The sequence below is a fragment of the Trichomycterus rosablanca genome, chromosome 14, assembly GCF_030014385.1.
Source record: "Trichomycterus rosablanca isolate fTriRos1 chromosome 14, fTriRos1.hap1, whole genome shotgun sequence".
Classification (NCBI taxonomy): Eukaryota; Metazoa; Chordata; class Actinopteri; order Siluriformes; family Trichomycteridae; genus Trichomycterus; species Trichomycterus rosablanca.
This window is the reverse complement of record NC_086001.1, coordinates 9944267-9972041: the sequence shown is the minus strand read 5'-3', so window position 1 is coordinate 9972041 and position 27775 is coordinate 9944267. Positions and strand designations below refer to the sequence as shown.

The window sequence follows — 27775 nt, the reverse complement described above, 5'->3', positions numbered from 1 at the left end:
ATCACGGGCGTTCAGCTTAAGCTTGCTCTTTTGGTCTTTACACACTGAAATTTCTCCCGATTCCTTTAATCATTAAAGATATTATGCACTGTAGAGGGAGAAATATGCAAATCCCTTCCAATCTTTCTTTAAGGTATGTGGTTTTTAAACATTTCAATAATTTTCTCACACATTTATTGACAAACTGGAAATCCTCTGATCATCTTTGCTCATCAAAGACTCAGCCTTTCCTGGATGCTGCTTTTGTACCAAACCATGATTACAATCACCTGTTTGGAATCACATCATTATTTAGTTGTTTTACCTGATTACTAGCTCTAAATTGCCACCATCCCAACTTTTTTGCTTTTTTGAATGGAGGTATATTAACAAATGAAATGAAGTTGAGCAGACAAAATATGAAATATCTTGGGTTCAAACTGTCTGCAATCAAATAAAAGTCAAAGTAAATGTAAGAAACACATTTGCATTTTCCATACTGTCCCAAATCTTTCTGATTTGGGGTTGTAATATGCTATTACATAGCAGTTCAAGCTCCAAGCAACACACTTAGGCAGTTGGCAGCTAGTTTGGTCATAATTGTGGTGTTTTTTACCATATTTGGGCAGTTAACAAAGATTTAATTTGTTGGGCAACTGTGTAGTTTCCTAGTGATTCAAATGGAATTTCCCAGTTTTAAGTAAGAATTGATGAAGTAAGAAAGTGACGATAGGCCACTTATCTCTCTGTAAAGCCATTCTAGAATGAAAATGAAATTTGTTTACATCTCACTGAAGAATATTATTTTAATTCTACAGATGGGACCTTAACTGTTTTTTTATGTGCACTGGAGTAGGGCTGCAACTATCGATTATTTTTGTAATCGAGTATTCTATCGATTATTCCAGCGATTAATCGAGTAATCGGATAAGAAATACCTTTGCTTTAAAAAAGAGCAAAAATAAATACATATAAGATTAAATACGACATGTCTCTTAAAACAAACTGTATATTTGTATTACTTGTATACAGGACAGTTTAAGGAGAAACCGTTTATATTATATATATATATATATATATATATATATATATATATATATATATAAACAATAATACAAAAACATCGCCTCTAACACGCAGAACATAAAGCTTTAATATTCTGCTGACGTGTGACCCTCAAAAAAGCCTGTGGTGGTTGAAAAGAAGAACACGACGGTGTAGAAAAGAAACACGACGGTCTGATGGTGTGGATGTTGTTCTGAGTTTTTCCAGTTTAAAATGATCTCAAACTTTCAGTCGTTTTCTCTGTTCGGCCCGCTATGCTCTCTCTCTCTCTCTCTCTCTCTCTCTCTCTCCATTATGCAGTCCGCGCTATCAAATCTCGGCTGCGTTTCAAATCGCTACTTTCATAATAAACATTACGCAGGCGAAAAGTACCCGGATTAAGTCCTGTTAGGTACTGTTTAATTGAGAGATTTGGGACGCAGCCCTCGTCTTCCTCGCGTCACCTGAACACAGCGTGAACGCGTTGTGAAAGTCCGTGCGGAACACCGTCAGCTGTATATCGGTGTATTAAAATAAACGATTCCTCGATGCAAAAAATTTGAATCGATGATTTTTTGTAATCGAATTACTCGAGGAATCGTTTCAGCCCTACACTGGAGCCATTAAGCATGTGTAGAATTCAATGTGATGTATATACAGTATGTATCAATGTATATATGTATATACTGTATATATACACTGATCAGCCATAACATTAAAACCACTCATTGTCAATTTTATCAGCGCCACGTACCATATAGAAGCACTTTGTAGTTCTTCAGTTACTGACTGTAGTCCGTCTGTTTCTCTGCATAGCTTTTTAGCCTTCTTTCACCCTGTTCTTCAATAGTCAGGACCACTACCTGTACAGAGTAGGTATTATTTAGGTGGTGGATCATTATCAGCACTGCAGTGACTCTGAAATGGTGGTGGTGTGTTAGTTTGTGTTGTGCTGGTATGAGTGGATCAGACACAGCAGCGCTGCAGTTTTTAAACACCGTGTCCACTGACTGTCCCTTCTATTAGACACTCTTACCTAGTTGGTCCACCTTGTAGATGTAGTCAGAGACGATCGCTCATCTATTGCTGCTGTTTGAGTTGGTCACCTTCACTGTAAAAAATTTCAAGTCTCTTCAACTTAAAAATTCTTAGTGACCCATTGCATCTAATTTTTTTAGTTGGCCTAATTTAAGTTATCTAAAATGCATAATTTAAGTTCTGCTGACAACCATAGAATTTAGGACCAACTAAAAACAAAAAGTTGTGTCAATGAAATTCATCAAATACATCTTGTTGGTCCAACAATATATTTTAAGTTCTGCTGACAATTCTACAATTTCGGACAAACTAAAAAAATAGGTGGTGTCAGTGAAATTCATCAAATACACCTTGTTGGTCCAACAATATATTTTCAATTCTGTCAACTACATTTGTTTAGTCCAGTTAATTAATAATTAGTATCAAAGTAAATGTAAAATATACTGAATAAGTGAACACTGCATAGCAAATGTAAATTCTTAACAAATACGTTTTATTTGCATGTATTACATAAACAATACTTTTTTTTTTAAACATTCAGCATTCACAAGCATCAAACAAATTACAAGTTATACATGTTATAGTGTGTAATTGAAACAATTTATATTAGAAAATGTAAGTAGAGCCTAAATGTAGTTTTTAAGGTGCAAGGGCAACTACAAATTACAAGTCAACTTAGCACCTAAATGTAATTGCTAATTTTTAAGGTGGAATAAAAACCAGTTTCGATGGTTTAATGTCTTGAAGGCATTAGTGTAGTGGGGCAGGTTGTCCATTACTACATCTTCTTCAATTACAACTGCAACACTGACTGCACTGGACAGTGATCTTGATAAAACAGCACTTCAAGAATCCACGTTTTCATGTTCTTTGTGGTCCTGTAATGCTTCTGTATACTCTGGAACACATAATAATATCAGAGCCCCATTTATGTGTAAGAAATTACATATTAACACAAGCACGGACATGCTAATAAAATGACTGCGGTCAAGCCAGCCTCCACTTCGAAATGCTCAGTCAAATCAGCCCCCACGTTGTTTCGAAGGATGTGCATATACTAAACATTACGGTAATAGCATCTGGTAAAACTGATTAAAAAAAAAAGTCACCTGAACATGACTACATCAGTTATAAATATATCACTTAAAATATATATAAATGTATCAGTTAAAATATATAAATATATCTGTTAAAATACAGAAATATATCAGTTAAAAATATATTAATGTATCAGTTAAAAAAATATATACATATACAAGTTAAAAATGAAAAAAATAAATAAACCCATTTCTTCCTGCAAACTGTATTAAGGATACAATTTCAAGCTTTGAAAAAAAAAGTTGGTAATAACCTGACAGCAATTATGATGTCATTTCTAAATAAAGGCCTTTATATTGTCAAATTTCCATTATTTTCAATATAGACTGTTATTAAAAAAATTCTCTAGTTTCCACAGAACAATTCCACTTCATAATGATAGTACACCATCTGTAGATGTCACTCAGTTAATATCAAGCAATTCTGATGTATCATTTTTAAATAAAGGCCTTTATATTGTCAAATTTCCATTATTTTAACTCTAGACTGTTATTAAAAAGAAATTCTCTAGTTTCCACAGAACAATTCCACTTCACAATGATAGTACACCATCTTCAGATGTCACTCCCATTTCTTCCTGCAAACTGTATTAAGGATACAATTTCAAGCTTTGAAAAAAAAAGTTGGTAATAACCTGACAGCAATTCTGATGTATCATTTTTAAATAAAGGCCTTTATATTGTCAAATTTCCATTATTTTCAATATAGACTGTTATTAAAAAAATTCTCTAGTTTCCACAGAACAATTCCACTTCATAATGATAGTACACCATCTGTAGATGTCACTCAGTTAATATCAAGCAATTCTGATGTATCATTTTTAAATAAAGGCCTTTACTAGAGAATTCTTTTTATTAACAGTCTAGAGTTACAATAATGGAAATTTGACAATATAAAGGCCTTTATTTAAAAATGATACATCAGAATTGCTTGATATTAACTGAGTGACATCTACAGATGGTGTACTATCATTATGAAGTTGAATTGTTTTGTGGAAACTAGAGAATTCTTTTTATTAACAGTCGAGTTAAAATAATGGAAATTTGACAATATAAAGGCCTTTATTTAAAAATGATACATCAGAATTGCTTGATATTAACTGAGTGACATCTACAGATGGTGTACTATCATTATGAAGTAGAATTTCTTAGTGGAAACTAGAGAATTTATTTTAATAACAGTCTAACCCTAACCCTAGAGTTAAAATAATGGAAATGTGATATTATAAAGGCCTTTATTTAAAAATGATACATCAGAATTGCTTAGTATAAGCTGAGTGACATCTACAGATGGTGTACTATCATTATGAAGTGGAATTGTTTTGAGAATTCTTTTTAATAACAGTCTAGAAATAAAATAATGGAAATTTGACAATATGAAGGCCTTTATTTAAAAATGATACATCAGAATTGCTTAATATTAGCTGAGTAACATCTGAAGATTGTGTTCTATCATTATGATGTGGAATTGTTCTGTGGAAATTAGAGAATTCTTTTTATTAACAGTCTAGAGTTAAAATAATTGAAATTTTACAATATTAAGGCCTTTATTTAAAAAGGATACATCAGAATTGCTTGATATTAACTGAGTGACGTCTACAGATGGTGTACTATCATTATGAAGTAAAATCGTTTTGAGAATTCTTTTTAATAACAGTCTAGAGTTGAAATAATGGAAATTTCACAAAATAAAAGTATTTATTTAAAAATGATACATCAGAATTACTTGATATTAACTGAGTGACATCTACAGATGGTGTACTATCATTATGAAGTGGAATTGTTTTGTGGAAACTAGAGAATTCTTTTAATAACAGTCTAGAGTTAAAATAATGGAAATTTGACAATAAAAAGGCCTTTATTTAAATATAACACATCAGAATTGCTTGATATTAACTGAGTGACTTCTACAGATTGTGTACTATCATTTTGAAGTGGAATTGTGTTGAGAATTTTTTTTTAATAACTTTCTAGATTTAAAATAATGGAAATTTGACAATATAAAGGCCTTTATTTAAAAATGACACATCAGAATTGCTTGATATTAACTGAGTGACATCAACAGATTGTGTACTATCATTTTGAAGTGGAATTGTTTTGTTGAAACTAGAGAATTATTTTTAATAACAGTCTAGAGTTAAAATAATGGAAATTTGACAATATAAAGGCCTTTATTTAAAAATGACACATCAGAATTGCTTGATATTAACTGAGTGACATCTACAGATGGTGTACTATCATTATGAAGTGGAATTGTTTTGTGGAAACTAGAGAATTCTTTTTATTAACAGTCTAGAGTTACAATAATGGAAATTTGACAATATAAAGGCCTTTATTTAAAAATGATACATCAGAATTGCTTGATATTAACTGAGTGACATCTACAGATGGTATACTATCATTATGAAGTTGAATTGTTTTGTGGAAACTAGAGAATTCTTTTTAATAACAGTCGAGTTAAAATAATGGAAATTTGACAATATTAAGGCCTTTATTTAAAAATGATACATCAAAATTGCTTGATATTAACTAAGTGACATCTACAGATTGTGTACTATCATTTTGACATGGAATTGTTTTGTGGAAACTAGAGAATTCTTTTTAATAACAGTCTAGAGTTAAAATTATGGAAATTTGACAATATAAAGGCCATTTAAAAATTATACATCAGAATTGCTTAATATTAACTGAATGGCATCTACAGATTGTGTACTATCATTATGAAGTGGAATTGTTTTGTCAAAATCAGAGGATTCTTTTTATTAACAGTCTAGAGTTAAAATAATGGAAATTTGACAATATAAAGGCCTTTATTTAAAAATGATACGTCAGAATTGCTTGATATTAACTGAGTGAAATCTACAGATGGTGTACTATCATTATGAAGTGGAATTGTTTTGTGGAAACTAGAGATTTCTTTTTATTAACAGTCTAGAGTTAAAATAATGGAAATTTGACAATATAAAGGCCTTTATTTAAAAATGATACATCAGAATTGCTTGATATTAACTGAGTGACATCTACCGATGGTGTACTATCATTATGAAGTGGAATTGTTTTGTGGAAACTAGAGATTTCTTTTTATTAACAGTCTAGAGTTAAAATAATGGAAATTTGACAATATAAAGGCCTTTATTTAAAAATGATACATCAGAATTGCTTGATATTAACTGTGTGACATCTACAGATGGTGTACTATCATTATGAAGTGGAATTGTTTTGTGGAAACTAGAGAATTATTTTTAGTAACAGTCTAGAGTTAAAATAATTGAAATTTGACAATATGAAGGCCTTTATTTAAATATGACACATCAGAATTGCTTGACATTAACTGAGTGTTATCTACAGATTGTGTACTATCATTATGAAGTGGAATTGTTTTGTGGAAATAAGAGAATTATTTTTAATAACAATCTAGATTTAAAATAATGGAAATTTTACAATATAAAGGCCTTTATTTAAAAATGATACATCAGAATTGCTTGATATTAACTGAGTGACATCTACAGATGGTGTACTATCATTATGAAGTAGAATTTCTTAGTGGAAACTAGAGAATTTATTTTAATAACAGTCTAACCCTAACCCTAGAGTTAAAATAATGGAAATGTGATATTATAAAGGCCTTTATTTAAAAATGATACATCAGAATTGCTTAGTATAAGCTGAGTGACATCTACAGATGGTGTACTATCATTATGAAGTGGAATTGTTTTGAGAATTCTTTTTAATAACAGTCTAGAAATAAAATAATGGAAATTTGACAATATGAAGGCCTTTATTTAAAAATGATACATCAGAATTGCTTAATATTAGCTGAGTAACATCTGAAGATTGTGTTCTATCATTATGATGTGGAATTGTTCTGTGGAAATTAGAGAATTCTTTTTATTAACAGTCTAGAGTTAAAATAATTGAAATTTTACAATATTAAGGCCTTTATTTAAAAAGGATACATCAGAATTGCTTGATATTAACTGAGTGACGTCTACAGATGGTGTACTATCATTATGAAGTAAAATCGTTTTGAGAATTCTTTTTAATAACAGTCTAGAGTTGAAATAATGGAAATTTCACAAAATAAAAGTATTTATTTAAAAATGATACATCAGAATTACTTGATATTAACTGAGTGACATCTACAGATGGTGTACTATCATTATGAAGTGGAATTGTTTTGTGGAAACTAGAGAATTCTTTTAATAACAGTCTAGAGTTAAAATAATGGAAATTTGACAATAAAAAGGCCTTTATTTAAATATAACACATCAGAATTGCTTGATATTAACTGAGTGACTTCTACAGATTGTGTACTATCATTTTGAAGTGGAATTGTGTTGAGAATTTTTTTTTAATAACTTTCTAGATTTAAAATAATGGAAATTTGACAATATAAAGGCCTTTATTTAAAAATGACACATCAGAATTGCTTGATATTAACTGAGTGACATCAACAGATTGTGTACTATCATTTTGAAGTGGAATTGTTTTGTTGAAACTAGAGAATTATTTTTAATAACAGTCTAGAGTTAAAATAATGGAAATTTGACAATATAAAGGCCTTTATTTAAAAATGATACATCAGAATTGCTTGATATTAACTGAGTGACATCTACAGATTGTGTACTATCATTATGAAGTTGAATTGTTTTGTGGAAACTAGAGAATTCTTTTTAATAACAGTCGAGTTAAAATAATGGAAATTTGACAATATTAAGGCCTTTATTTAAAAATGATACATCAAAATTGCTTGATATTAACTAAGTGACATCTACAGATTGTGTACTATCATTTTGACATGGAATTGTTTTGTGGAAACTAGAGAATTCTTTTTAATAACAGTCTAGAGTTAAAATTATGGAAATTTGACAATATAAAGGCCATTTAAAAATTATACATCAGAATTGCTTAATATTAACTGAATGGCATCTACAGATTGTGTACTATCATTATGAAGTGGAATTGTTTTGTCAAAATCAGAGGATTCTTTTTATTAACAGTCTAGAGTTAAAATAATGGAAATTTGACAATATAAAGGCCTTTATTTAAAAATGATACGTCAGAATTGCTTGATATTAACTGAGTGAAATCTACAGATGGTGTACTATCATTATGAAGTGGAATTGTTTTGTGGAAACTAGAGATTTCTTTTTATTAACAGTCTAGAGTTAAAATAATGGAAATTTGACAATATAAAGGCCTTTATTTAAAAATGATACATCAGAATTGCTTGATATTAACTGAGTGACATCTACCGATGGTGTACTATCATTATGAAGTGGAATTGTTTTGTGGAAACTAGAGATTTCTTTTTATTAACAGTCTAGAGTTAAAATAATGGAAATTTGACAATATAAAGGCCTTTATTTAAAAATGATACATCAGAATTGCTTGATATTAACTGTGTGACATCTACAGATGGTGTACTATCATTATGAAGTGGAATTGTTTTGTGGAAACTAGAGAATTATTTTTAGTAACAGTCTAGAGTTAAAATAATTGAAATTTGACAATATGAAGGCCTTTATTTAAATATGACACATCAGAATTGCTTGACATTAACTGAGTGTTATCTACAGATTGTGTACTATCATTATGAAGTGGAATTGTTTTGTGGAAATAAGAGAATTATTTTTAATAACAATCTAGATTTAAAATAATGGAAATTTTACAATATAAAGGCCTTTATTTAAAAATGATACATCAGAATTGCTTGATATTAACTGAGTGACATCTACAGATGGTGTACTATCATTATGAAGTAGAATTTCTTAGTGGAAACTAGAGAATTTATTTTAATAACAGTCTAACCCTAACCCTAGAGTTAAAATAATGGAAATGTGATATTATAAAGGCCTTTATTTAAAAATGATACATCAGAATTGCTTAGTATAAGCTGAGTGACATCTACAGATGGTGTACTATCATTATGAAGTGGAATTGTTTTGAGAATTCTTTTTAATAACAGTCTAGAAATAAAATAATGGAAATTTGACAATATGAAGGCCTTTATTTAAAAATGATACATCAGAATTGCTTAATATTAGCTGAGTAACATCTGAAGATTGTGTTCTATCATTATGATGTGGAATTGTTCTGTGGAAATTAGAGAATTCTTTTTATTAACAGTCTAGAGTTAAAATAATTGAAATTTTACAATATTAAGGCCTTTATTTAAAAAGGATACATCAGAATTGCTTGATATTAACTGAGTGACGTCTACAGATGGTGTACTATCATTATGAAGTAAAATCGTTTTGAGAATTCTTTTTAATAACAGTCTAGAGTTGAAATAATGGAAATTTCACAAAATAAAAGTATTTATTTAAAAATGATACATCAGAATTACTTGATATTAACTGAGTGACATCTACAGATGGTGTACTATCATTATGAAGTGGAATTGTTTTGTGGAAACTAGAGAATTCTTTTAATAACAGTCTAGAGTTAAAATAATGGAAATTTGACAATAAAAAGGCCTTTATTTAAATATAACACATCAGAATTGCTTGATATTAACTGAGTGACTTCTACAGATTGTGTACTATCATTTTGAAGTGGAATTGTGTTGAGAATTTTTTTTTAATAACTTTCTAGATTTAAAATAATGGAAATTTGACAATATAAAGGCCTTTATTTAAAAATGACACATCAGAATTGCTTGATATTAACTGAGTGACATCAACAGATTGTGTACTATCATTTTGAAGTGGAATTGTTTTGTTGAAACTAGAGAATTATTTTTAATAACAGTCTAGAGTTAAAATAATGGAAATTTGACAATATAAAGGCCTTTATTTAAAAATGATACATCAGAATTGCTTGATATTAACTGAGTGACATCTACAGATTGTGTACTATCATTTTGAACTGGAATTGTGTTGAGAATTCTTTTTAATAACAGTCTAGAGTTAAAATAATGGAAATTTGACAATATAAAGGCCTTTATTTAAAAATGATACATCAGAATTGCTTGATATTAACTGAGTTACATCTACAGATGGTGTACTATCATTATGAAGTGGAATTGTTTTGTGGAAACTAGAGAATTCTTTTTAATAACAGTCTAGAGTTAAAATAATTGAAATTTGACAATATTAAGGCCTTTATTTAAAAATGATATTTCAGAATTGCTTTATATTAACTGAGTGACATCTACAGATGGTGTACTATCATTATGAAGTGGAATTGTTTTAAGAATTCTTTTTAATAACAGTCTAGAGTTAAAATAATGGAAATTTGACAATATAAAGGCCTTTATTTAAAAATGATACATCAGAATTGCTTGATATTAACTGAGTGACATCTACAGATGGTGTACTATCATTATGAAGTGGAATTGTTTTAAGAATTCTTTTTAATAACAGTCTAGAGTTAAAATAATGGAAATTTGACAATATAAAGGCCTTTATTTAAAAATGATACATCAGAATTGCTTGATATTAACTGAGTGACATCTACAGATGGTGTACTATCATTATGAAGTGGAATTGTTTTGAGAATTCTTCTTAATAACATAATATGAAGGCCTTTTTCTTTAAAAATGATACATCAGAATTGCTTAATATTAGCTGAGTGACATCTGCAGATTGTGTTCTATTATTATGATGCTGAATTGTTCTGTGGAAATTAGAGAATTCTTTTTAATAACAGTCTAGAGTTAAAATAATTGAAATTTTACAATATTAAGGCCTTTATTTAAAAATGATATATCTGAATTGCTTGATATTAACTGAGCGACGTCTACAGATGGTGTACTATCATTATGAAGTAGAATCGTTTTGAGAATTCTTTTTAATAACAGTCTAGAGTTAAAATAACTGAAATTTGACAATATGAAGGCCTTTATTTAAAAATGATACATCAGAATTGCTTGATATTAACTGTGTGACATCTACAGATGGTGTACTATCATTATGAAGTGGAATTGTTTTGTGGAAACTAGAGAATTCTTTTTAAAAACAGTCTAGAGTTGAAATAATGGAAATTTGACAATATAAAGGTCTTTATTTAAAAATGATACATCAGAATTACTTGATATTAATTGAGTGACATCTACAGATGGCGTACTATCATTATGAAGTGGAATTGTTTTGAGAATTCTTTTTAATAACAGTCTAGAGTTAAAATAATGGAAATTTTACAATATAAAGGCCTTTATTTAAAAATAACACATCATGGTGTACTATCATTATGAAGTAGAATTATTTTGTGGAAACTAGAGAATTATTTTTAATAACAGTCTAACCCTAACCCTAACCCTAAAGTTAAAATAATGGAAATGTGATAATATAAAGGCCTTTGTTTAAAAATGATACAGTGGGGCCAAAAAGTATTTAGTCAGCCACTGATTGTGCAGGTTCTCCTACTTAGAAAGATGAGAGAGGTCTGTAATTTTCATCATAGGTACACTTCAACTATGAGAGACAAAATGAGAAAAAAAAAATCCAGGAAATCACATTGTAGGATTTTTAAAGAATTTATTTGTAAATTATGGTGAAAAATAAGTATTTGGTCAATAACAAAAGTTCAACTCAATACTTTGCAACATGACCTTTGTTGGCAATGACAGAGGTCAAACGTTTCCTGTAAGTCTTCACCAGGTTTGCACACACTGTAGCTGGTATTTTGGCCCATTCCTCCATGCAGATCTCCTCTAGAGCAGTGATGTTTTGGGGCTGTCGCTAGGCAACACGGACTCCACAAATTTTCTATGGGGTTGAGGTCTGGAGACTGGCTAGGCCACTCCAGGACCTTGAAATGCTTTTTACGGAGCCACTCCTTCATTGATCGAGCGGTGTGTTTGGGATCATTGTCATGCTGGAAGACCCAGCCACATTCCATCTTCAATGCTCTCACTGATGGAAGGAGGTTTTGGCTTAAAATCTCACGATACATGGTCCCGTTCATTTTTCCCTTAACACGGATCAGTCGTCCTGTCCCCTTTGCAGAAAAACAGCCCCAAAGCATGATATTTCCACCCCCATGCTTCACAGTAGGTATGGTGTTTACTCAGCATTCTTCTTCCTTCAAACACGACGAGTTGAGTTTTTACCAAAATGTTCCATTTTGGTTTCATCTGACCACATGATATTCTCCCAATCCTCTTCTGGATCATCCATAAGCTCTCTGGCAAACTTCAGACGGGCCTGGACATGTACTGGCTTAAGCAGGGGGACACGCCTGGCACTGCAGGATTTGAGTCCCTCTCGACGTAGTGTGTTACTGATGGTAGCCTTGGTACTTTGGTCCCAGCTCTCTGCAGGTCATTCATCAGGTCCCTCCGTGTAGTTCTGGGATTTTTGCTCACTGTTCTCATGATCATTTTGACCCCACGGGATGAGATCTTGACCCCAAGGGAGATTATCAATGGTCTTGTATGTCTTCCATTTTCTTACAGTTGCTCCCACAGTTGATTTATTCACACCAACCTGCTTGCCTATTGTAGATTCACTCTTCCCAGCCTGGTGCAGGTCTACAATTTTCTTCCTGGTGTCCTTCGACAGCTCTTTGGTCTTGGCCATGGTTGAGTTTGGAGTCTGACTGTTTGAGGCTGTGGACAGGTGTCTTTTATACAGATAACGATGTCAAACAGGTGCCATTAATACAGGTAACGAGTGGAGGACAGAAGAGCTTCTTAAAGAAGAAGTTACAGGTCTGTGAGAGCCAGAAATCTTTCGCGTTTGTGGGTGACCAAATACTTATTTTCCACCATCATTTACAAATAAATTCTTTAAAAATCCTACAATGTGATTTCCTGGATTTTTATTTCTCATTTTTTCTCTCATAGTTGAAGTGTACCTATGATGAAAATTACAGACCTCTCTCATCTTTCTAAGTAGGAGAACTTGCACAATCAGTGGCTGACTAAATACTTTTTGACCCCACTGTACATCAGAATTGCTTGATATTTACTGAGTGACATCTACAGATGGTGTACTATCATTATGAAGTGGAATTGTTTTGTGAAAACTAGAGAATTCTTTTTAATAACATTCTAGAGTTAAAATAATGGAAATGTGACAATATAAAAGCCTTTATTTAAAAATGATACATCAGAATTACTTGATATTAACTGAGTGACATCTACAGATGGCGTACTATCATTATGAAGTGGAATTGTTTTGATAATTCTTTTTAATAACAGTCTAGAGTTAAAATAACTGAAATTTGACAATATGAAGGCCTTTATTTAAAAATTATACATCAGAATTGCTTGATATTAACTGAGTGACATCTACAGATGGTGTACTATCATTATGAAGTGGAATTGTTTTGTGGAAACTAGAGAATTCTTTTTAATAACAGTCGAGTTAAAATAATGGAAATTTGACAATATAAAGGCCTTTATTTAAAAATGATACATCAGAATTGCTTGATATTAACTGAGTGACATCTACAGATGGTGTACTATCATTATGAAGTGGAATTGTTTTGTGGAAACTAGAGAATTATTTTTAATAACAGTCTAGAGTTAAAATAACTAAAATTTGACAATATAAAGGCCTTTATTTAAAAATAACACATTATGGTGTACTATCATTATGAAGTAGAATTCTTTTGTGGAAACTAGAGAATTATTTTTAATAACAGTCTAACCTTAACCCTAACCCTAGAGTTAAAATAATTGAAATGTGATAATATAAAGGCCTTTGTTTAAAAATGATACATTAGAATTGCTTGATATTAACTGAGTGACATCTACAGATTGTGTACTATCATTATGAAGTGGAATTGTTTTGTGGAAACTATAGATTTCTTTTTAATAACATTCTAGAGTTAAAATAATGGAAATGTGAGAATATAAAAGCCTTTATTTAAATATGATACATCAGAATTGCTTGATATTTACTGAGTGACATCTACAGATGGTGTACTATCATTATGAAGTGGAATTGTTTTGTGGAAACTAGAGAATTCTTTTTAATAACAATCTAGAGTTAAAATAATGGAACTTTGACAATGTAAAGGCCTTCATTTAAAAATGATACACCAGAATTGCTTGATATTAACTGAGTTACATCTACAGATGGTGTACTATCATTATAAAGTCAAATTGTTTTGTGGAACCTACAGAATTCTTTTTAATAACAGTCTAGAGTTAAAATAATGGAAATGTGACAATATAATGACTTTTATTTAAAAATGATACATCAGAATTGCTTGTTATTTACTGAGTGACATCTACAGATTGTGTACTATCATTTTGAAGTGGAATTGTGTTGAGAATTTTTTTTAATAACAGTCTAGATTTAAAATAATGGAAATTTGACAATATAAAGGCCTTTATTTAAAAATGATTCATCAGAATTGCTTGATATTAACTGAGTGACGTCTACAGATGGTGTACTATCATTATGAACTGGAATTGTGTTGAGAATTCTTTTTAATAACAGTCTAGAGTTAAAATATTTGATATTTGACAATATAAAGGCCTTTATTTAAAAATGACACATCAGAATTGCTTGATATTAACTGAGTGACATCTACAGATGGTGTACTATCATTATGAAGTGGAATTGTTTTGTGGAAACTAGAGAATTCTTTTAATAACAGTCTAGAGTTAAAATAATGGAAATTTGACAATAAAAAGGCCTTTATTTAAATATAACACATCAGAATTGCCTGATATTAACTGAGTGACTTCTACAGATTGTGTACTATCATTTTGAAGTGGAATTGTGTTGAGAATTTTTTTTTAATAACTGTCTAGATTTAAAATAATGGAAATTTGACAATATAAAGGCCTTTATTTAAAAATGACACATCAGAATTGCTTGATATTAACTGAGTGACATCAACAGATTGTGTACTATCATTATGAAGTAGAATTGTTTTGTTGAAACTAGAGAATTTTTTTTAATAACAGTCTAGAGTTAAAATAATTGAAATTTGACAATATAAAGGCCTTTATTTAAAAATGATACATCAGAATTGCTTGATATTAACTGAGTGACATCTACAGGTGGTGTACTATTATTATGAAGTGGAATTGTTTCGTGGAAACAAGAGAATTCTTTTTAATGACAGTCTAGAGTTAAAATAAAGGAAATTTGACAATATAAAGGCTTTTATTTAAAAATGATACATCAGAATTGCTTGATATTAACTGAGTGACATCTACAGATTGTGTACTATCATTTTGATTTGGAATTGTGTTGAGAATTCTTTTTAATAATAGTCTAGAGTTAAAATATTTGATATTTGACAATATAAAGGCCTTTATTTAAAAATGACACATCAGAATTGCTTAATATTAACTGAGTGACATCTACAGATGGTGTACTATAATTATGAAGTGGAATTGTTTTGTGGAAACTAGAGAATTCTTTTTAATAACAGTCTAGAGTTAAAATAATTGAAATTTGACAATATTAAGGCCTTTATTTAAAAATGATATTTCAGAATTGCTTTATATTAACTGAGTGACATCTACAGATGGTGTACTATCATTATGAAGTGGAATTGTTTTGTGGAAACTAGAGAATTCTTTTTAATAACAATCTAGAGTTAAAATAATGGACATTTGACAATATAAAGGCCTTTATTTAAAAATGATACATCAGAATTGCTTGATATTAACTGAGTGACATCTACAGATGGTGTACTATCATTATGAAGTAGAATTCTTTAGTGGAAACTAGATAATTTATTTTAATAACAGTCTAACCCTAACCTTAACCCTAACCCTAGAGTTAAAATAATGTAAATGTGATAATATAAAGGCCTTTGTTTAAAAATGATACATCAGAATTGCTTGATATTTACTGAGTGACATCTACAGATGGTGTACTATCATTATGAAGTGGAATTGTTTTGTGGAAACTAGAGAATTATTTTTAGTAACAGTCTAGTGTTAAAATAATTGAAATTTGACATTATAAAGGCCTTTATTAACAAATGACACATCAGAATTGCTTGATATTATCTGAGTGACATCTACAGATTGTGTACTATCATTATGAAGTGGAATTTTTTCGTGGAAACTAGAGAATTTTTTTTAATAACAATCTAGAGGTAAAATAATGGAAATTTGACAATATAAAGGCCTTTATTTAAAAAGGATACATCAGAATTGCTTGATATTAACTGAGTGACATCTACAGATGGTGTTCTGTCATTATGAAGTGGAATTTTTTTGTGGAAACTAGAGAATTCTTTTTAATAACAGTCTGGATTTTAAATAATTGAAATCTGACAATATAAAGGCTTTTATTTAAAAATGATACATCAGAGTTGCTTGATATTAACTGAGTGACATCTACAGATTGTGTACTATCATTATGAAGTTGAATTCTTTAGTGGAAACTAGATAATTCTTTTCAATAACAGTCTGGATTTTATATAATGGAAATTTGACAATATAAAGGCTTTTATTTTAAAATGATACATCAGAATTGCTTGATATTAACTGAGTAACATTTACAGATGGTGTACTATCATTATGAAGTGGAATTGTTTTGTGGAAACTAGTGATTTCTTTTTAATAACAGTCTAGAGTTAAAATAATTGAAATTTGACATTATAAAGGCCTTTATTTAAAAATTATACATCAGAATTGCTTGATATTAACTGAGTGACATCTACAGATGGTGTACTATCATTATGAAGTGGAATTGTTTTGTGGAAACTAGAGAATTCTTTTTAGTAACAGTCTAGTGTTAAAATAATTGAAATTTGACAATATAAAGGCCTTTATTTAAATATAACACATCAGAATTGCTTGATATTAACTGAGTGACATCTACAGATTGTGTACTATCATTTTGAAGTGGAATTGTTTTGTGGAAACTAGAGAATTCTTTTTAATAACAGTCTAGAGTTAAAATAATGGAAATTTGACAATATAAAGGCCTTTATTTAAAAATGATACATCAGAATTGCTTGATATTAACTGAGTGACATCTACAGATGGTGTACTATCATTATAAAGTAGAATTCTTTAGTGGAAACTAGATAATTTATTTTAATAACAGTCTAACCCTAACCTTAACCCTAACCCTCGAGTTAAAATAATGTAAATGTGATAATATAAAGGCCTTTGTTTAAAAATAAAACATCAGAATTGCTTGATATTAACTGAGTAACATCTACAGATGGTGTACTATCATTTTGAAGTGGAATTGTGTTGAGAATTATTTTTAATAACAGTCAAGAGTTAACATAATTGAAATTTGACAATATAAAGGCCTTTATTTAAATATAACACATCAGAATTGCTTGATATTAACTGAGTGACATCTACAGATGGTGTACTATCATTTTGAAGTGGAATTGTGTTGAGAATTATTTTTAATAACATTCGAGTTAACATAATTGAAATTTGAAATTATAAAGGCCTTTATTTAAAAATGATACATCAGAATTGCTTGATATTAACTGAGTAACATCTACAGATGGTGTACTATCATTTTGAAGTGGAATTGTGTTGAGAATTATTTTTAATAACAGTCTAGAGTTAAAATAATGGAAATTTGACATTATAAAGGCCTTTATTTAAAAATGATACATCAGAATTGCTTGATATTAACTGAGTGACATCTACAGATGGTGTACTATCATTATGAAGTGGAATTGTTTTGTGGAAACTAGAGAATTATTTTTAATAACAGTCTAGAGTTAAAATAATGGAAATTTGACAATATAAAGGCCTTTATTTAAATATAACACATCAGAATTGCTTGATATTAACTGAGTGACATCTACAGATGGTGTACTATCATTTTGAAGTGGAATTGTGTTGAGAATAATTTTTAATAACAGTCGAGTTAACATAATTGAAATTTGACATTATAAAGGCCTTTATTTAAAAATGATACATCAGAATTGCTTGATATTAATTGAGTGACATCTACAGATTGCTTACTATCATTTTGAAGTGGAATTGTGTTGACAATTCTTTTTAATACCAGTCTAGAGTTAACATAATTGAAATTTGACAATATAAAGGCCTTTATTAACAAATGACACATCAGAATTGCTTGATATTATCTGAGTGACATCTACAGATGGTGTACTATCATTATGAAGTGGAATTGTTTTGTGGAAACTAGAGAATTCTTTTTAATAACAGTCTAGAGTTAAAATAATGGAAATTTGACAATATAAAGGCCTTTATTTAAATATAACACATCAGAATTGCTTGATATTAACTAAGTGACATCTACAGATGGTGTACTATCATTATGAAGTGGAATTGTTTTGTGGAAACTAGAGAATTATTTTTAATAACAGTCTAGAGTTAAAATAATGGAAATTTGACAATATAAAGGCCTTTATTTAAATATAACACATCAGAATTGCTTGATATTAACTGAGTGACATCTACAGATGGTGTACTATAATTTTAAAGTGGAATTGTGTTGAGAATTATTTTTAATAACAGTCGAGTTAACATAATTGAAATTTGACATTATAAAGGCCTTTATTTAAAAATGATACATCAGAATTGCTTGATATTAATTGAGTGACATCTACAGATTGCTTACTATCATTTTGAAGTGGAATTGTGTTGACAATTCTTTTTAATACCAGTCTAGAGTTAACATAATTGAAATTTGACAATATGAAGGCCTTTATTAACAAATGACACATCAGAATTGCTTGATATTATCTGAGTGACATCTACAGATGGTGTACTATCATTATGAAGTGGAATTCTTTAGTGGAAACTAGATAATTTATTTTAATAACAGTCTAACCCTAACCTTAACCCTAACCCTAGAGTTAAAATAATGTAAATGTGATAATATAAAGGCCTTTATTTAAAAATGATACATCAGAATTGCTTGATATTAACTGAGTGACGTCTACAGATGGTGTACTATCATCATGAAGTAGAATTCTTTAGTGGAAACTAGATAATTTATTTTAATAACAGTCTAACCCTAACCTTAACCCTAACCCTAGAGTTAAAATAATGTAAATGTGATAATATAAAGGCCTTTGTTTAAAAATGATACATCAGAATTGCTTGATATTTACTGAGTGACATCTACAGATGGTGTACTATCATTATGAAGTGGAATTGTTTTGTGGAAACTAGAGAATTCTTTTTAATAACAGTCTAGAGTTAAAATAATGGAAATTTGACAATATAAAGGCCTTTATTTAAATATAACACATCAGAATTGCTTGATATTAACTAAGTGACATCTACAGATGGTGTACTATCATTATGAAGTGGAATTGTTTTGTGGAAACTAGAGAATTATTTTTAATAACAGTCTAGAGTTAAAATAATGGAAATTTGACAATATAAAGGCCTTTATTTAAATATAACACATCAGAATTGCTTGATATTAACTGAGTGACATCTACAGATGGTGTACTATCATTTTGAAGTGGAATTGTGTTGAGAATTATTTTTAATAACAGTCGAGTTAACATAATTGAAATTTGACATTATAAAGGCCTTAATTTAAAAATGATACATCAGAATTGCTTGATATTAATTGAGTGACATCTACAGATTGCTTACTATCATTTTGAAGTGGAATTGTGTTGACAATTCTTTTTAATACCAGTCTAGAGTTAACATAATTGAAATTTGACAATATGAAGGCCTTTATTAACAAATGACACATCAGAATTGCTTGAAATTATCTGAGTGACATCTACAGATGGTGTACTATCATTATGAAGTGGAATTGTTTTGTGGAAACTAGAGAATTCTTTTTAATAACAATCTAGATTTAAAATAATGGACATTTGACAATATAAAGGCCTTTATTTAAAAATGACATATCAGAATTGCTTGATATTAACTGAGTAACATCTACAGATGGTGTACTATCATTTTGAAGTGGAATTGTGTTGAGAATTATTTTTAATAACAGTCGAGTTAACATAATTGAAATTTGACATTATAAAGGCCTTTATTTAAAAATGATACATCAGAATTGCTTGATATTAATTGAGTGACATCTACAGATTGCTTACTATCATTTTGAAGTGGAATTGTGTTGACAATTCTTTTTAATACCAGTCTAGAGTTAACATAATTGAAATTTGACAATATGAAGGCCTTTATTAACAAATGACACATCAGAATTGCTTGAAATTATCTGAGTGACATCTACAGATGGTGTACTATCATTATGAAGTGGAATTGTTTTGTGGAAACTAGAGAATTCTTTTTAATAACAATCTAGATTTAAAATAATGGACATTTGACAATATAAAGGCCTTTATTTAAAAATGATACATCAGAATTGCTTGATATTAACTGAGTGACGTCTACAGATGGTGTACTATCATCATGAAGTAGAATTCTTTAGTGGAAACTAGATAATTTATTTTAATAACAGTCTAACCCTAACCTTAACCCTAACCCTAGAGTTAAAATAATGTAAATGTGATAATATAAAGGCCTTTGTTTAAAAATGATACATCAGAATTGCTTGATATTTACTGAGTGACATCTACAGATGGTGTACTATCATTATGAAGTGGAATTGTTTTGTGGAAACTAGAGAATTATTTTTAGTAAGTCTAGTGTTAAAATAATAGAAATTTGACAATGTAAAGTCCTTTATTTAAATATAAAACATCAGAATTGCTTGATATTAACTGAGTGACATCTACAGATTGTGTACTATCATTTTGAAGTTGAATTGTGTTGAGAATTCTTTTTAATAACAGTCTAGAGTTAGCATAATTGAAATTTGACATTATAAAGGCCTTTATTTAAAAATTATACATCAGAATTGCTTGATATTAACTGAGTAACATCTACAGATGGTGTACTATCATTTTGAAGTGGAATTGTGTTGAGAATTATTTTTAATAACAGTCTAGAGTTAACATAATTGAAATTTGACATTATACAGGCCTTTATTTAAAAATGATACATCAGAATTGCTTGATATTAACTGAGTGACATCTACAGATGGTGTACTATCATTTTGAAGTGGAATTGTGTTGAGAATTATTTTTAATAACAGTCGAGTTAACATAATTGAAATTTGACATTATAAAGGCCTTTATTTAAAAATGATACATCAGAATTGCTTGATATTAACTGAGTAACATCTACAGATGGTGTACTATCATTTTGAAGTGGAATTGTGTTGAGAATTATTTTTAATAACAGTCGAGTTAACATAATTGAAATTTGACATTATAAAGGCCTTTATTTAATAATGATACATCAGAATTGCTTGATATTAACTGAGTGACATCAACAGATTGTGTACTATCATTATGAAGTGGAATTGTTTTGTGGAAACTAGAGAATTATTTTTAATAACAGTCTAGAGTTAAAATAATGGAAATTTGACAATATAAAGGCCTTTATTTAAATATAACACATCAGAATTGCTTAATATTAACTGAGTGACATCTACAGATGGTGTACTATCATTTTGAAGTGGAATTGTGTTGAGAATAATTTTTAATAACAGTCGAGTTAACATAATGGACATTTGACAATATAAAGGCCTTTATTTAAAAATGATACATCAGAATTGCTTGATATTAACTGAGTGACGTCTACAGATGGTGTACTATCATCATGAAGTAGAATTCTTTAGTGGAAACTAGATAATTTATTTTAATAACAGTCTAACCCTAACCTTAACCCTAACCCTAGAGTTAAAATAATGTAAATGTGATAATATAAAGGCCTTTGTTTAAAAATGATACATCAGAATTGCTTGATATTTACTGAGTGACATCTACAGATGGTGTACTATCATTATGAAGTGGAATTGTTTTGTGGAAACTAGAGAATTCTTTTTAATAACAGTCTAGAGTTAAAATAATGGAAATTTGACATTATAAAGGCCTTTATTTAAAAATGATACATCAGAATTGCTTGATATTAATTGAGTGACATCTACAGATTGCTTACTATCATTTTGAAGTGGAATTGTGTTGACAATTCTTTTTAATAACAGTCTAGAGTTAACATAATTGAAATTTGACAATATAATGGCCTTTATTAACAAATGACACATCAGAATTGTTTGATATTATCTGAGTGACATCTACAGATGGTGTACTATCATTATGAAGTGGAATTTTTTCGTGGACACTAGAGAATTTTTTTTTAATAACAATCTAGAGGTAAAATAATGGAAATTTGACAATATAAAGGCCTTTATTTAAAAAGGATACATCAGAATTGCTTGATATTAACTGAGTGACATCTACAGATTGTGTACTATCATTATGAAGTGGAATTCTTTAGTGGAAACTAGATAATTCTTTTTAATAACAGTCTGGATTTGAAATAATGGAAATTTGACAATATAAAGGCTTTTATTTTAAAATGATACATCAGAATTGCTTGATATTAACTGAGTAACATTTACAGATGGTGTACTATCATTATGAAGTGGAATTGTTTTGTGGAAACTGGAGAATTTTTTTTAATAACAATAGAGTTAAAATAATGGAAATTTGACAATATAAAGGCTTTATTTAAAAATGATACATCAGAATTTATTGATATTAACTGAGTGACATCTACAGATGGTGTACTATCATTATGAAGTGGAATTGTTTTGTGGAAACTAGTGATTTCTTTTTAATAACAGTCTAGAGTTAAAATAATGTAAATGTGATAATATAAAGGCCTTTGTTTAAAAATAAAACATCAGAATTGCTTGATATTAACTGAGTAACATCTACAGATGGTGTACTATCATTTTGAAGTGGAATTGTGTTGAGAATTATTTTTAATAACAGTCTAGAGTTAAAATAATGGAAATTTGACATTATAAAGGCCTTTATTTAAAAATGATACATCAGAATTGCTTGATATTAACTGAGTGACATCTAAAGATGGTGTACTATCATTATGAAGTGGAATTGTTTTGTGGAAACTAGAGAATTATTTTTAATAACAGTCTAGAGTTAAAATAATGGAAATTTGACAATATAAAGGCCTTTATTTAAATATAACACATCAGAATTGCTTGATATTAACTGAGTGACATCTACAGATGGTGTACTATCATTATGAAGTGGAATTGTTTTGTGGAAACTAGAGAATTCTTTTTAGTAAGTCTAGTGTTAAAATAATAGAAATTTGACAATATAAAGGCCTTTATTTAAATATAAAACATCAGAATTGCTTGATATTAACTGAGTGACATCTACAGATTGTGTACTATCATTTTGAAGTTGAATTGTGTTGAGAATTCTTTTTAATAACAGTCTAGAGTTAACATAATTGAAATTTGACATTATAAAGGCCTTTATTTAAAAATGATACATCAGAATTGCTTGATATTAACTGAGTAACATCTACAGATGGTGTACTATCATTTTGAAGTGGAATTGTGTTGAGAATTATTTTTAATAACAGTCTAGAGTTAACATAATTGAAATTTGACATTATAAAGGCCTTTATTTAAAAATGATACATCAGAATTGCTTGATATTAACTGAGTAACATCTACAGATGGTGTACTATCATTTTGAAGTGGAATTGTGTTGAGAATTATTTTTAATAACAGTCTAGAGTTAACATAATTGAAATTTGACATTATAAAGGCCTTTATTTAAAAATGATACATCAGAATTGCTTGATATTAACTGAGTGACATCTACAGATGGTGTACTATCATTTTGAAGTGGAATTGTGTTGAGAATTATTTTTAATAACAGTCGAGTTAACATAATTGAAATTTGACATTATAAAGGCCTTTATTTAATAATGATACATCAGAATTGCTTGATATTAACTGAGTGACATCAACAGATTGTGTACTATCATTATGAAGTGGAATTGTTTTGTGGAAACTAGAGAATTATTTTTAATAACAGTCTAGTGTGAAAATAATTGAAATTTGACAATATAAAGGCCTTTATTTAAATATAACACATCAGAATTGCTTGATATTAACTGAGTGACATCTACAGATGGTGTACTATCATTTTGAAGTGGAATTGTGTTGAGAATAATTTTTAATAACAGTCGAGTTAACATAATTGAAATTTGACATTATAAAGGCCTTTATTTAAAAATGATACATCAGAATTGCTTGATATTAATTGAGTGACATCTACAGATTGCTTACTATCATTTTGAAGTGGAATTGTGTTGACAATTCTTTTTAATAACAGTCTAGAGTTAACATAATTGAAATTTGACAATATAATGGCCTTTATTAACAAATGACACATCAGAATTGTTTGATATTATCTGAGTGACATCTACAGATGGTGTACTATCATTATGAAGTGGAATTTTTTCGTGGAAACTAGAGAATTTTTTTTTTAATAACAATCTAGAGGTAAAATAATGGAAATTTGACAATATAAAGGCCTTTATTTAAAAAGGATACATCAGAATTGCTTGATATTAACTGAGTGACATCTACAGATTGTGTACTATCATTATGAAGTGGAATTCTTTAGTGGAAACTAGAGAATTTTTTTTAATAACAATAGAGTTAAAATAATGGAAATTTGACAATATAAAGGCTTTATTTAAAAATGATACATCAGAATTTATTGATATTAACTGAGTGACATCTACAGATGGTGTACTATCATTATGAAGTGGAATTGTTTTGTGGAAACTAGTGATTTCTTTTTAATAACAGTCTAGAGTTAAAATAATGGAAATTTGACAATATAAAGGCCTTTATTTAAAAATGATACATCAGAATTGCTTGATATTAACTGAGTGAAATCTACAGATGGTTTACTATCATTATAAAGTGAAATTGTTTTGAGAATTTTTTAGAGTTAAAATAACTGAAATTTATTCACAAACTATCACAAACTAGACAAAGCATTTTTTAGCGTTACCATCACATACTCCGTTCACTTCACCCCTGAGAAACAGTTTGATTGACAGCATGTAAGCAACAAGCACTTCCTGTGTATTTTACCTACGTTTTCCGTCACATCTGCCATTTGTAAATTTGTTTCGGCATTGGTAAAAGTGTTTCAGCTCTTGCAAATTAGTTTTTGGTTTTTTGTAAATTTGTTTTTGGTTTTTTTGTAATTTTGTTTTAGTTTTTTGTAATTTTGTTTTCTAAAATGTTAATTTGTTTTGCACTTCTCAGCCACCGTAGATATACAATCTAGCGCACTGTGTAGGGAACATAAATCCATGATCTGATACACAATCTAGTGCACTATGTAGGGAACATAAATCCGCTATCTGATACACAAATTTTAGTGCACTATGTAGGGAACATAAATCCGCGATCTGATACACAATCTAGTGCACTATGTAGGGAACATTAATGTGTTTGTAACACGAACAGCTTAATAGCCCAGTTAGCAGCTCCTAGAAGTTCTGTTATCACCCATATCCTTTGGTGTGTGCGACTTTTTTTTTATCAGTTTTACCAGACGATATTACCGTAATGTTTAGTATACGCACATCCTTAGAAACAATATGGGGGCTGATTTGACTGAGCATTTTGAAGTGGAGGCTGGCTTGACTGACGTACTACAAGTACCATTTTATACTGCAGTCAGCACGTAAAAATCAAACTAAAGTATTGAGATTAACAACGCTTACTCAGATTAAATGAATTAATGAATGCTTTTTACTAACATAATGTGCTGCGTTTAGAATTTCTCCACTCGTTTCAACAACTGAAAATATCTATACACCACGGTTTGTTAACAACATTTATAAAAGCGAAGTCCCCGTTTCACACACGTATGTGGATGCAGAAGCATCTGACAGCAGCATCCAGTTGCTTTAACGTTATTTACAATACAGTAACTCAACAGGCTTCCAAAATATTTTAGTAAAATGCAGAGTAACGGTCCAAGAGTCGGTTCGCTAACAGTGTAAGAGTCGATTCCTTAATAGACACAGCTAGTGGTGGAAAGATTCAGTAACTCTATCACTAGTTTGATACAGTGTTTTATCACAGCTTAACATACTCTGTCTACAGGGGCAATTTAATGCATGGGCTTACCTGGGCTTCAGCCCAGGGGCCCCGAATAATTGAGGGCGCCGGATTGGCTGTTTTATTTTTTATTTATTTTGTTAGTTATTTTGGTTAATAAGAATGGGGAAGCTTACAAACCAATGATTTTGTAAATCTTTTACACGTTATTCATATTTCTGACTTGATTGGCCAGATAAACTCTAACGAGCTGCTGTAATTCTGATTGGTGGTTTCAGTTAAGCAACTGAACGTTAGAGCTAGTATGTGAGTGACATTCAGCTCAGCCAATCAGAATGCAGCACCAGGTTTATACACGTGTGTTCGGACGTTCTGCAGTTAGTTTTGTACATGAGACTTGCCTTATGGTCCCAGCATTGAAGTTCGGGTTCTGGAACTAGGCGGTCTAAAGTGCTGTAACCCTCACTGAAGTCCTGACTAAACAGTAAAAGTGACTGTACCCTGTCGTGTGCCTTTATTCCCACACCTCCACCACCGCACAGCAAAAGACCCGTAACATCCCCACCGGACAGCGGCTAGGTGAGCCGACCCTCTACAGTAGCAAGTGGCTAATGCTAGCGGTAAAGTGTCGCGATAGCGAAAGAAAAAACACGACAATATTTTCGTTAAGTAAAATATAAAAATAACTAAAAGACAATGAAATATCAGAATACATGTAATCACAATACACAGTAAGTGCACAGCAAGGGATTTTGGGAATCTGTGTAACCTGCTTAACGTTACTAGACCTATATATATATACACAACCAGCCGTAGCCCCTGGGCCCACAGGAAGGTAAGATGTAGTGGTGGCACGTGGAGTTACGTTTAAAAACATATTAAAATGATGGAAACGTCCTCTGTGCAGCTTTCAGTTCAGTTTCAGTTCGTGAATAAGATGTAATGATGTTAAGATACTTACTGTTTGTTTGAAATGTCATCGTTAATATAAAATAATGCAATAAGCCACAAGACACCGTGCGTTTAAATGTTGAGTGAAAACAGTTGTACTCGTTTACTGAACCTAACATTTTAAGTTGAAAAGTAAAACTACTACAGCTGACAGCACAACACATTTTTTGTTTTTGGACCAACTATTTCCATAATTCATGTTGTGCCAACATTTATTTTTACATTCTCAGAACATAACCAAACAAGGATTTTTTACAGTGTTCTAAACCTTCATCACTGGTCACAGGACGCTGCCTACAGGGCACTGTTGGCTGGATATTTTTGGTTGGTGGATTATTCTCAGTCCAGCAGTGACAGTAAGGTATTTAAAAACTCCAGCAGTGCTGCTGTGTCTGATCCACTCATACCAGCACGACACAAACTAACACACCACCACCATGTCAGTGACACTGCAGTGCTGAGAATGATCCACCACCCAAGTAATACTTACTCTGCCGTGGTCCTGTGGGGGTCCTGACCATTGAAGAACAGCATGAAATGGGACTAACGAAGTATGCAGAGAAACAGATGAACTACAGTCAGTAATTGTAGAACTACAAAGTGCTTCTATATGGTCAGTAAAGTCGATAAAATGGACAGTGTGTGTAGAAACAAGGAGGTGGTTTTGATGTTATGGCTGATCGGTGTATATATAGATGCTTATTTATAGCTGAATTTAATGTTTAATTAGAGCACAAATAAAAATTTTTTTATAAATGTCAGTTGATGGTTCTCATGGACTGGAAGCAATCAAATATAAATAAATAAAACAAGTGCTAATAATTTATAATAATGCAT

At 30.1% G+C, this 27775-nt stretch overlaps 1 protein-coding gene across 4 annotated transcripts in view; it reads left to right on the top strand.

The window, feature by feature from the left end:
- apold1b (apolipoprotein L domain containing 1b) overlaps positions 1–27775 on the top strand; it is a 76073-nt gene that overhangs the window by 8947 nt on the left and 39351 nt on the right. The gene's annotated exons all lie outside the window — the stretch shown is intronic.